The sequence below is a fragment of the Brachypodium distachyon genome, chromosome 3 (assembly GCF_000005505.3).
Source record: "Brachypodium distachyon strain Bd21 chromosome 3, Brachypodium_distachyon_v3.0, whole genome shotgun sequence".
Taxonomy (NCBI): domain Eukaryota; kingdom Viridiplantae; phylum Streptophyta; class Magnoliopsida; order Poales; family Poaceae; genus Brachypodium; species Brachypodium distachyon.
Window position 1 is genome coordinate 38,104,494 of NC_016133.3, and position 11,676 is coordinate 38,116,169.

Here is an 11,676-nt window from a genome sequence, read left to right on the forward strand (position 1 = left end):
ACAGAAACCTTCCTCGGTACATGATCCAAGACATCATCCATGCCTGCAACGCCCTTAGAGGAATATAACTCACGAAAAAAAGACTCAGTGTGTGCAGCCATGACCTGATAATCATCCGAGATTGTGCCATCGGGTAGACACAAACGTTCAATTCTGTTTTTCTTCTGTCGCCCACTAGCCTTCTGGTGGAAGAAACATGTATTTCGATCTCCTTCTGCCATCCATTGCACACGTGACCTTTGACGCCACATAATTTCTTCCCTGTGATTCCATTCCGTGAGCTTTGCAATGACAGCAACCTCCTCCTCTGTCGGCCCAACACGGTCTGGAAGCCCACGAAGTCTTTCTAACTCAGCTAGTAGTTCCTTTGTTTTTTTCTAGACACTACCAAAAACTTGATTGTTCCAGTTCTGCAATAGGTCCCCAAAGCCATTCAATTTTGCACGCAACTCCCCCATCGTCCGGCACCGACCTGCCTCCTTCCATTTACTAGCCACAAAGGCCGCAAAATCTTCATGTGATTCCCACATCTTCTCATACCGAAATCCTCATGCTGTCCTCTCCCGACTGCCTTGACGAGGTTCAGCTGTCTTAAGGAGAATCGGACAATGATCTGATTTCGTTGCCGTAAGATGGAACACAGCAGCAAAAGAGAAATTGGACCACCATGAAGTTGATGCCAACGCCCTGTCAAGACGAACACGAGTGAAGGAGCCACCACGCATGCGCTTCTCAAAAGTCCACCCATTACCATTAAAACCTAGATCACAAAGACCACAAAGATCCACTGTCTCTCGGAAGCCTCGCATCTGTTCCGAGCTTCGTTCACCAACACCAAAATGTTTGCCTTGATCTAGGACCTCATTAAAGTCACCAATACACACCCAGGGCAGATCTGACTCGCTCCGCAGAAAACGAAGGAGCTCCCATGTCTTATGTCTTTCACGCACATCGGCCTCACCATACACGCAAGTAAGTCTCCAGGGGTCATCTTGCCTAGCCCGAACCTTCATATCAATGTGATATTGGGAATAATGAACTAAATTCATTGATAAATCATCATTCCAATACATGGCTAAACCACCACTTCTACCACTACTACTCACTGCAAAGCAATTCTTAAAACCCAAAGTGAAAGCAAGATTCCTAGCCCTCGTACTAGTTACTTGCGTCTCCTGTAAACAGATTGTCCCTCTGAAGAAGTTGAGGTCTTCTTCACCCTTTTTGCCATCTTTTGGTTTCACACAATTGGGAGGTGGTGGGGGTACCTCCTCTTGCATCTTCTCATCCTGCTCCTTTTCTGCCATGTTGATATCAGGTAACTCTGGTGCAGATTCACCTAAGTCCAGTGTACTGTTGGAGATATGCCCTAGAGGCAATCATGTGATAATGTTATTTCCTATGTATTCATGAGTTATTATTATTGTCCTTGAACATCATCACTGATATGTATCAATAAATACGTGATTTGTTTGTGAGACTATGTATTCTATGATGTTGTTCTAATGGTTCCTGGTCATTGAGGTTATGCGGACACATAACCTAGACTAGCAATGTGAATCAGTATCATGACTATGTTTCACAAGTCATAGGGCAAGGTGTTGCCGACTGATAGCATGGCCTCGACAATGAGATTGTTGAGTCGGACAGACCCGCACTGAGACACAACGAGATGATTGTCATTTGTTAGTCTCAAGTACGATGTATATGCCAGTCCTAGACCTGAGGTCATCGCATGAGTTTGGGATGCGAATCGGCCTACTTAGGGGTTGCCAAACGCTACCCCGTAACTGGGTGGTTATAAAGGTAGCTTTCGGGTTTGCTGAGAAGCATGCTACGAGTCATGGTTGATCAAGATGGGATTTGCCCCTCCTATTCGGAGAGATATCTCTAGGCCCTCTCGAGTGATCAGATTCGGAAAGCATGGCCATGCGATTTGGGTTAAGTGTTAACCCATTTGGGAATCTGTATCACAGGAATGAGAAGAGAGTCGAGCTATCCACAAGGATGACAAGCACTCGCCTTGAGCTCGACACACATATCGCGAGGCAAAAGGAATGTTGCCTATGACACATTGTATGGTTCGTCAATATACCTTGTGGTCACTCGGGAGTTGGCAGGTGCTGCTAGGCGCCGCTACCAACTATCGACTTGAGTCGGTGCCAGTGGACGAGTAAGGTGTTACTCGGGCCCGCAGTTCGAGCTCGTAGTCGTGTCCGACTGACCGCGAACCTGAAGGGTCACACGCTTAAGGGGTGGGGACCGAGTTGGATCCGATCCAACTCGTATCGGGCTTAGACTCCCAACGGGCCTCAAGTGTTGAGCCCACTAGGGACGTCTATGTAAGTGGAGGAGACCAACCCGGCTAGGGTTACATTAGTCCAGACGCGAGTTATACTCGGCCGTCACACCTCCACGCCCAAAACCTTGTGATCGGATTTAGCAGTCCGTCGCACGGAGTTCCTCCCTGTACGTGTGGATACCTCGGAGGCGTTGCACCTGCGGTGCTTGGACGAACTGCTCGTGGGATCGGCGAGGAGGAGCAGGCCGAACGACTACTCGGCATCGACATGCATCATCGACTCTACTTCCGCTACGGGTCTGCGCGTCTAGTGGTAATCTCGTGATCCATTATCTACAACATTGATCCGGGCGGAATCGGTAGAATTTTTCTTTTGTGCTAGCGTAGCCTTCCGCGTTCCCCAACATGTATGGGCCACATCTCCCTTAACACGAGACGGATCATCAACAACTGGTGATTTTGCAGGACTAGTCGCCGTGTCAGATAGTTCTTTAGTTGTATCAAGGTTAGCCTCCTCCGATGTGCGCTTCAACGAACTAAAGTCTCTGTCCCCAAATTGTAACATCCCAAAATTTCAAACTTTTACATGTGCATTGCATCCATGAGCATCATGCCACAATTGCATGTTTGAATTCAAATTTTGAATCACAAAAGGCTTTAGGAGATTTTGTTTACATCCCTGTAACCTTTGGATTTTCAAACCAATAGGGTTGATGTATAAAAAGGGTTTAGTGCATATATAAACTATCCTATAATTTTTGGATAATTATTTGGAGTTGAAAAAGTATTTTATTTAAACAGATATATGGCTCTAAAGGCATTTATAGGGCAAATGTATATTTACATATTTTATTTTGAGGTGAAACTACTTCCAAAAGTTGTATCATGGTAGAATATGATTTTAGAAATTTTCTGGGATTTATTTGGACCAATTTGGAGTTCAAACTCAAAAGATATCAAAGAAATGAGAAAAACAGAAAAAGAAAAGGTCTAAAAGAAAAAAAAAAAAAGGGGGTAAACCGGACCGGCCCGGCCACTTTGGGCCGAACCGGCCCAGTCCGACCGCGCCCGACCGGCCCAGCCCGCCCGGCTGACTCCGCGCGCCCGCACCCGCTGACAGGTGGGGCCCACCTGTCAGGGGCTTCTTCCCCGGAAGGAAACCCCCGCGCCGCCGCGATTTCCGGCCGCCGTCCCCGCGCGCCCGCCGCCGCAATCCGCTCCTCCGGCCTTCCTTTTTCACGCCCGAGCTCGTCTATATAACCCCCGCGACCCCCTCTTCTTTTCCCCCCGGTTTTCCCTCACTCGCACGCCGCCAGGCCGCCGGAATCTTTCGCCGGAGCCGCGCCCGCGCCGCCGCCCGTCTTCGTCCTAGGCGCCGACCGCGCCGTCCCCGAGCGCCGCCGACCGCACCCCCGTCTCCGCCGTGCCGCGCCGCGCCTCCCCGTGTCTTCCCCGTCGCGCCCACGTCGCCGGAGCGCCCCCGCGCCGCCGCGCCCGTGCCCGCGCCGCCGTCTCCTCCGACTCCGGCAGCCCGCGCCGCCCGGTAAACCCTAAAACTCCCCTCGTCCGTCCGATCTTTGATCAACGGCCCGGATTAGATCGGGTTAATTCCCTTAAATGAACCGGTACGCGCCTATCAGAAGCTGCCACGTGTCACCCGGTTTTCATAAAATAAAAATGTAATTTTAATCCCCCGGAATTAATAAAAGGCACTTTTGCAGATAGGCCCCTGTAACTTCAAATGATCATAACTTTAAATCTGTTTGGCCAAATTTAGTGATCCACACCTTTTTGGAATCCTTAGGAAATGTAGAATCTTTTGGCACTGTCCAAATTCAAATTTGAATATTTGAATCACATTCAAAGTACAGATTAGGGTTTTATGCCATTTAAATCATAACTAATTATTTAGAAGTCCTTTTTGAATGAAACCAGTGCCCAAAATTTTGTTTTAATGTCCTCTGTCCAATGGGGCAGAGAAATAAATATTATGAATTAAATTGTTTTGCAGACGCAAATAAAACCTCATTTTAGGTTTTAAACCCTAGCTTTTGCTTTTTCTTAAAAACCCTAATTACATGTGTTTAATTTTCAAGGCATTGGATCAGCAGATCACCCAAATAAAATAAATCAAACTCATGTCACATGTTTTGCATCGCATCATGGCATACATATTCTTTTGTCATGTTTGTATTGTGTGTTTATGTGTGTGTATATGTTTGTTGATGGTATAGTATTCTCGGAGAGCGAACCTTGCGATTGTGACGAGTGTTTGAACTCCAACTACTATCAAGGCAAGTTCACTTTGATCATTCACCTATTATTTTATTATGCACTAGATTTTATTAGTTGCATTGTCAGGATTATTATTGTATCTATGCTAGCTATGATCTATCCTACTAGTATATGATACCTTTGCCATGACTTCACCACCAATTGCCATCGTAGTAGTAAAATGCTATGCTATGATAATATACGAGGGTGGTATTATTACAGTGTGATACTATTGAATTACAAATATAGTTTTCCTAGTGTATGGCAAAACAAGTAATTCATTGAACCGTCCTGGGTGGGCTGCTTTGAGTTTTCGGATGTCGTGACGTTAGGTCCATTTCTATGGGGCCCGCTGAGTCGTCTCTCCGTGTGATTCGGGAGCGTCCATGGTCGTCTCCCCGTGCGATTCGGGGAGCGCCTGCGTCACAATGTGGGATGCCACCCGGGATAACCAGAGACTGGACTAGTTTCCTGTTTAGTAGCTTCCAGTACAACCACATGGTATTATGGGCTCTGCCAGGATGGATGTAAGAAATATGAACCTGGATCCGAGGTGACATCGGTATGTAGCAGTGTAGGTTGGAACGCGTCCCTCAGGTGGTTTGGGGGAATATGTTCTGAAAATTCCTGTAATCGATGCCGTTGCTACTCTACCCTGAGGACAGCAAGGGATTAACACGTCGATTTCTTGTGGGTAAAGTGTACCACCTCTCGAGAGTGTCAAACTAAGTACTTAGCCGTGTCCCCGGTTACGGACAATTATGAGCAACTGGACATCGGAGCTGTAAGGAAAGTCTCACTCATTCCAATTTCCTAATAAAACGAATGGTTTGAATTGGGTAGGAGCATTGATGTTTCTACTCAATGTGCCTAGGTTAATAGGAGCATGGGTGTTTCTACCCCGTGTCCAATAGAAATCAAAACTATTTGTCTAAAAATGATAGGATTTGAATAAAGATGCTTTTGTGCAAAATAGCCCAAACCTCACTTAGCCAAACTATGCATGTACTTGGTAGGTCCTTGATAACTCTAGTGAGCTTGCCAATACATTCAAATGTATTGACCACGTAGTGGCTGCAATTAACAATGCAGGTGGATCCGACGATGAGTGAGGTTCGTCGTTTTGTCATGGGTCATGTGCTTACATTCCAACATGCTCTCTCCTCTGGGAGTAGATGAGGCCCTTTTACTCTACTTTTCCGCTGCAGCTTCATGATACATTGTTGTCATGGTTTTGAACATTATTTGCTTATGCTGGCCTAAGAGGTCATGCAAATTTGTAAGTACAATTTAAGTTCTGGATGATACGATGTAATAAAGTACTTTTGACATTTGTATCTTGGTATTACATCTTGAACTGTGTGTGCTAGTGAGTCGATCCAGGGACTAGCACAAGTAAGCACAGAGATCGAACCCTTGGTGAAGGGGGATCGCTTCACAAATCCACGTCCAGCACGACCCCTACCCCTCCTCTTCTTCCACCAAAGGTTGCACGAGGGGCAAAGGACAGGCTGGAAGATGAATCACGGCGTACAGCAAGCATCCACTTTCCATATTGGGCAGTGTTAGGATCATGCAGACCATCACCACACTCGTCCAAGTTAAGGCCAAACATACCACAAACTTCGCAAAAGTAACCAACCTTCTCATATTTGACTTCCAGGATGAAACGCTCGGTTCTAACATTCAGAGGCACCACCCGGATAAGAGGATCACGCACATCAATGCTCGCACGAACCCTAATTTAATCACCTTCATAATACTTCGGCGGGTTTAGCTCCACATTCTGAACTTTCGCAATTCTCCGTGCCAACTGATTTGTGACTGCTGGGCGCCGGTAAGGTTCCGGAATCCCGTGGATCTGTGCCCAGATCAGGACACGATTCAGAGGAACTTCATCAAATTTCGTCCGTCCATCATAGTCCTCCATCACCACCATATGACCTTTGAAAAGCCAAGTACCTTGCTGCATCACCTTCTTCCAATCCCCTAGGTAGAAGAACTTGCAGAGGAACCGATTATCACCAACTTCTCTAATCTCCGCATCCTGGGATAAGCTCCAGATGTATCTCATATGATCCTTGAAAGTGGACGGACCAAAGGGCTTCCTGGTGTGAACTCTCGCCAGAACTAACCATCTTGCCTCCTTTTCCATCACCGCGGCTTCATCATCATCGATGCACACCTCATCAAGTTCGCCGTCACGCAGAACCAGATTCTCCAAGGCTCTAGCCAAGCCTGCGCCCACCTTCTCCTTCGCTGGAAACACCGATGACGAAGACATGACCCGAATAAGAGATGATCGTCGCCGTAAAGATAGATTAGATCGAAACCGAAACCCTAGTTCCTGACTCTGCTGGATACCAAGGCCGGGCAGACGGGCAAAGCCGTCCCCATAATCAGCCCGAGTAACCGATCGAGACAGGGAAAGGCAAAGATAATCGGATCGAATAGGTAGCCAAAGCAAACTCGTCGCCGGAGATAGAATCGCCAGCGGAGTAGGGAAAACCCTAGTCGCCTAGGGTAGGGATTTGGGGAAGAATTCTAGACACCTACCTCTTCACAAGGGAATGTATCCTGTGCAAATGATACAGTAGGCCTTGAGCGTGATGGGATGGCAGCTGGCTGATGGCCACTATTAGCAACAGAAGGAGAAAGCGGATGCAACAAAAATGGAGACAACTGAATCCACGGTCAGGACACACGCGCGAAATGGTGGTTCAACACTGTTGAAAATACTCCCTCCGTCCGAAAATAAGTGATGTTACAAATCCACGTCACTTATCTTGAGACGGAGGGAGTATCAATTTGTTTGTTGATCGTCGCATAGAGGTACTTGGATTTGTTCATAAATAAAGAACGTAGATATGAGACATGATCCTGCGAAAAGCTCACTTCTAGTTCAATTCTCGAATCTCTATTCAAACTAAAAAATTGAATACTCTCTCTGATCCATAAGAAGTGTCGGGGATTTAGTAGGGAGTAGGAGATTCGAGAATTGAACTACAAGTGGCCCGTTCGCGGGATCCCGTTTACATCACTACATGCTTGTCACCCATAGAAATGCTGCATCATTACCTAAGACTGGTAGTGAGGTCAAGAGGGATTCTCTCTTCAAACTTGAGATACACTAGCTTTTAAAAGAAGGTTTGGCTGTGGCCATCTTTGGGCCAATGAGATGCGAGCACTGATCATCCGACAGTCGTTACCTGTTGTTGTGTGGCTGTCATGTGGGGCCGAGGCCCACATGTCGGACACCTCCACGGCATTAGCTGCACGTGAGAGGAGCACTCTCCATGAGATGCAAGGCCAATATTATTCATATGTAACAACAAACCATTGGCTGTATCCGTTTATATTCCGTATCCGTTTCCACGTCCGAACCAGTATCCGTACCGCTTTTGAATCCGATAAAAAAAAATGGAATAGGATATGGTACGGGCATTATCCATCCGAATGCGATCTGGTTTCACCCATATTGTTTGATATAGAGAATGGGAAAAGGCTGTACAGCTTGCTAGAATTTCAAGGCAGATGAAGATGAACGAGAAGTTGATACAGAGAATGGGGAAGCACAGTACTATGCGTCCATAAAACCTAAGATAGAGCAAAATGAATTGCATGGGCCTGGTTGGGCCGTAACGAGGCAACCGAGTTCTCAGCCCAGAACATAATCAAGCATGTACCTTGTTTCTAGCTATGTCTAAATATATGCCACCAAGCAGCAGCGGCCCACAAATGCAATCCAGCTACACAATGGCAAAACCCTAGCCGTCGGCGATCTATGATCGCTGCTGTTCTGTGATCGAGCTCCTCCTCCCGTCGTTTCCTAGCGGCGAGTCCAGCTCCGACTTTAAGTCATATTTTATCTACCCGTTTAGGGTTTATTGGCTCCTGGTGGGATCTTCTTGGCTGTGAGATTTTCTTCTCTGAATTGGATTCCGATCCTTTTCGGTGCTGTGATCTGTTACTCATGGCTGCTCAAGACGCTGCACTTGTTCCTTCCTCGTGTTGGGGCTAGTGAGTTTGCTGGTGGCTGTCGGCATTGTTCTCTGCTGCAGATCGTTTTCTTCAACTTCAGTTTTGTTCCAAAAGGTATAGGTGTTTGGTACGTATAGTGGCATCAGACATACGTCCTTTGAGTTTGGCGACGTCCTGGGAGTCCCGCGGAAGCAATGAAAACCCTTTGTTGGAATTGTCGTGGGATTGGTGATCCCGCAACAGTTCGTGAACTTCGCGATCTTGCGATGGAGTGTGTGCCGTCGGTGCTTTGTCTTTTGGAGACTCAACTTAGCGAGCAGCGTGTGGAAGGTTTGGCGAGTTCTCTTGGTTTTGATTGTGCTTTTGGTGTGTCTAGTAGTGGTCGAAGTGGAGGCCTTTGCATGTACTGGAAGAGCTCGATTGATCTAAGAATAAAATCTGTTTCAAAGTATCATACTCGATAGTGACGGAGGCCGAGAAAGACCCGTGGCAGTTGACATGTTTCTATGGGGAGGCGCCCTGGAATCTACGCTATCTTTCGTGGGATATGCTCCATTTCTTGAGAGGAGAGAGTACTCTCCCATGGATGTGCTTGGGAGATTTTAATGAAGTTCTCCGTAGAGAGGAACATATGGGGGTGAATGACCGTGAAGGGTGGCAGATGGATGCTTTCCGAGAGGCAGTTGATATGTGTGGATTGAGTGACATTGAATACATTGGTTTGGATTGGACTTTTGAGAAGAGGGTGGCAGGAGGGAGCTATTGCAGGGTTCGGCTTGATAGAGCCATGGCGTCGTGTGACTGGAGCTCTATGTTTCCTTTCGCAACACTTCAGCATTTGGTGGCGGCTAAATCGGACCACTGCCCAATTCTCCTACTCAACGAACAAGAGGCCTCAAATAGGAGGATTGCTTTGGACCGACCTTTCCGGTATGAGCTCATGTGGGAGCGGCATGAACAGCATAGGGAGATTGTTGAGCAATCATGGAAGGAGGATGTGTGTGCTACTGTTGAGGATCTTAATTGCAAGCTCTGCCACACGGCAAGTGTGATGAAACTTTGGGGAAGTGACACCTTCGGACAGGTGCGAGCAGAGCAGCGTGTTTTGAAGGCAAAGTTGTCTTCTCTTAAATTTGATCCCGTACGAGTTGGTCCCTCCGAGGAGGAGCTAGCAGTTGAAGAGAGAATTGTGGAACTCAACTATAGGGAGGAGGTGACGTGGCGACAGAGAAGCCGAGTTGAGTGGCTGGCTGCCGGTGATGCCAATACAAAATTCTTCCATAAGAAGGCAAACAGAAGGAGGAAGAACAATAATATTACCAGCCTGTCCCGTCTTGATGGAACAGTTTGCTCAGATTAGAATGAGTGGGGCGATTTGGTGACGGCCTTTTACGAAAATCTTTATGTATCGGAGGGAACGATTGGTATTGAAGAAGTCCTCTCCCATGTGCCGCTTAAAGTTACTGTCGATATTAATTCCTCCCTCTTGGCTCCTTATCGTGCCGAAGAAGTTAAAGAAGCTTTGTTTCAGATGTTCCCGACAAAGGCCCTTGGACCTGATGATTTTCCGGCTTCCAGCGTCATTGGGACATTTGTGGTGATGATGTTGTCATAATAGTTCTTCGACTGCTTAATGGAGAGGACTTACCGGAAGTGATAAATGGTACGTTCATCGTTTTAATCCCTAAGGTATCTAACCCGAATTCACTGGTGCAGTATCGGCCGATCAGTTTGTGCAATGTGATATATAAGATTGTCTCAAAGGTGCAAGCTAATAGGTTGAAGTTGATCCTTCCGGATGTGATCTCCCCTGAGCAGTCGGCTTTTGTTCCTGGCAGACTAATCACAGATAATGTTATTACAGGCTACGAGTGCTTACATTTCATGAAGCGATCGAGGAGTAAGAGGAACGGTTATTGTGCTCTTAAGCTTAACATGATGAAGGCGTATGATCGCGTGGAATGGTCCTATCTTCAAGCCATTATGTTAAAACTTGGTATCAATGAGAGGTTTGTGCATGCCATAATGCGAGGAGTCACTTCTGTCTCTTTTTCTGTGCTGCTGAACGGTGGGAAGTTACAGACTTCCAAACCTTCTCGGGGTATTAGACAGGGCGACCCAATTTCGCCATATCTCTTTTTACTGGCTGCGGAGGGCCTGTCATGCTTTCTTCGGGCTAGGAGTCAGCATCCTGATGTGCGCGGTGTGTCAGTGGCTCCATCGGCTCCCTTTGTCAACCATCTTTTGTTTGCTGATGATCGTCTGCTACTTTTTAAGGCAAATGAATCAGGGGCCAATCAGATTAGAGATGTGGTCCAGGAGTATTGTGATGCATCTGGCCAGCGCGTGAATCTTCAGAAGTCAAGCAAATACTGAATGTTGCTAATGAATCTTTGTCTGAGAGCTATCTTGGTCTCCCGTCTAATGTTGGCCGATCGTCTAATGAGGCTTTTAAATACCTCAAAAATAGAGTGTGGAAGCGTGTGCAAGGATGGTTGGAGAAGTGTCTCTCGGCTGGTGGAAAACCAATTCTTATAAAATGGGTCCAGGCGGTTCCGACGTACTCAATGTCGTGCTTCCTGTTGCCGCGAGGTTTATGTCAACACATTAATTCTTTAACCCGTAAATTTTGGTGGGGAAGTAAGAATGGCGAGAGGAAAACAACTTGGGTTTCTTGGGACGTGATGACGATGCCGAAATACATGGGCGGGCTTGGCTTGCGGGATTTTGAGTTATTCAATCTGGCGCTTTTGGCCCGTCAAGCTTGGTGCATCTTACATGACCCTGATTCTCTCGGTGCTCGCGTTCTGAAGGCCAAATATTTTCCAGATGTTCAGTTGCTGGACGCAGACTTGGGAGCTTCCCCCTCCCATGTCTGGCGGGCGATTCATGAAGGAAAGCGGGTTCTTCGTCTGGGTCTTATCAAGCGCATTGGTTCAGGGAACGGCACCCGGATCTGGGCCGACAACTGGCTACCACGAGATCACTTGCTCCGGCCGGTGGGAGCTAGGTCTGATAATCCTCCTGAGTTGGTGTCAGAACTGATTACCGCAGATAGGCAGTGGGATGTGAACAAGCTGCATGATCATTTTTTCCCGATGGATATTGATGTCATTAAA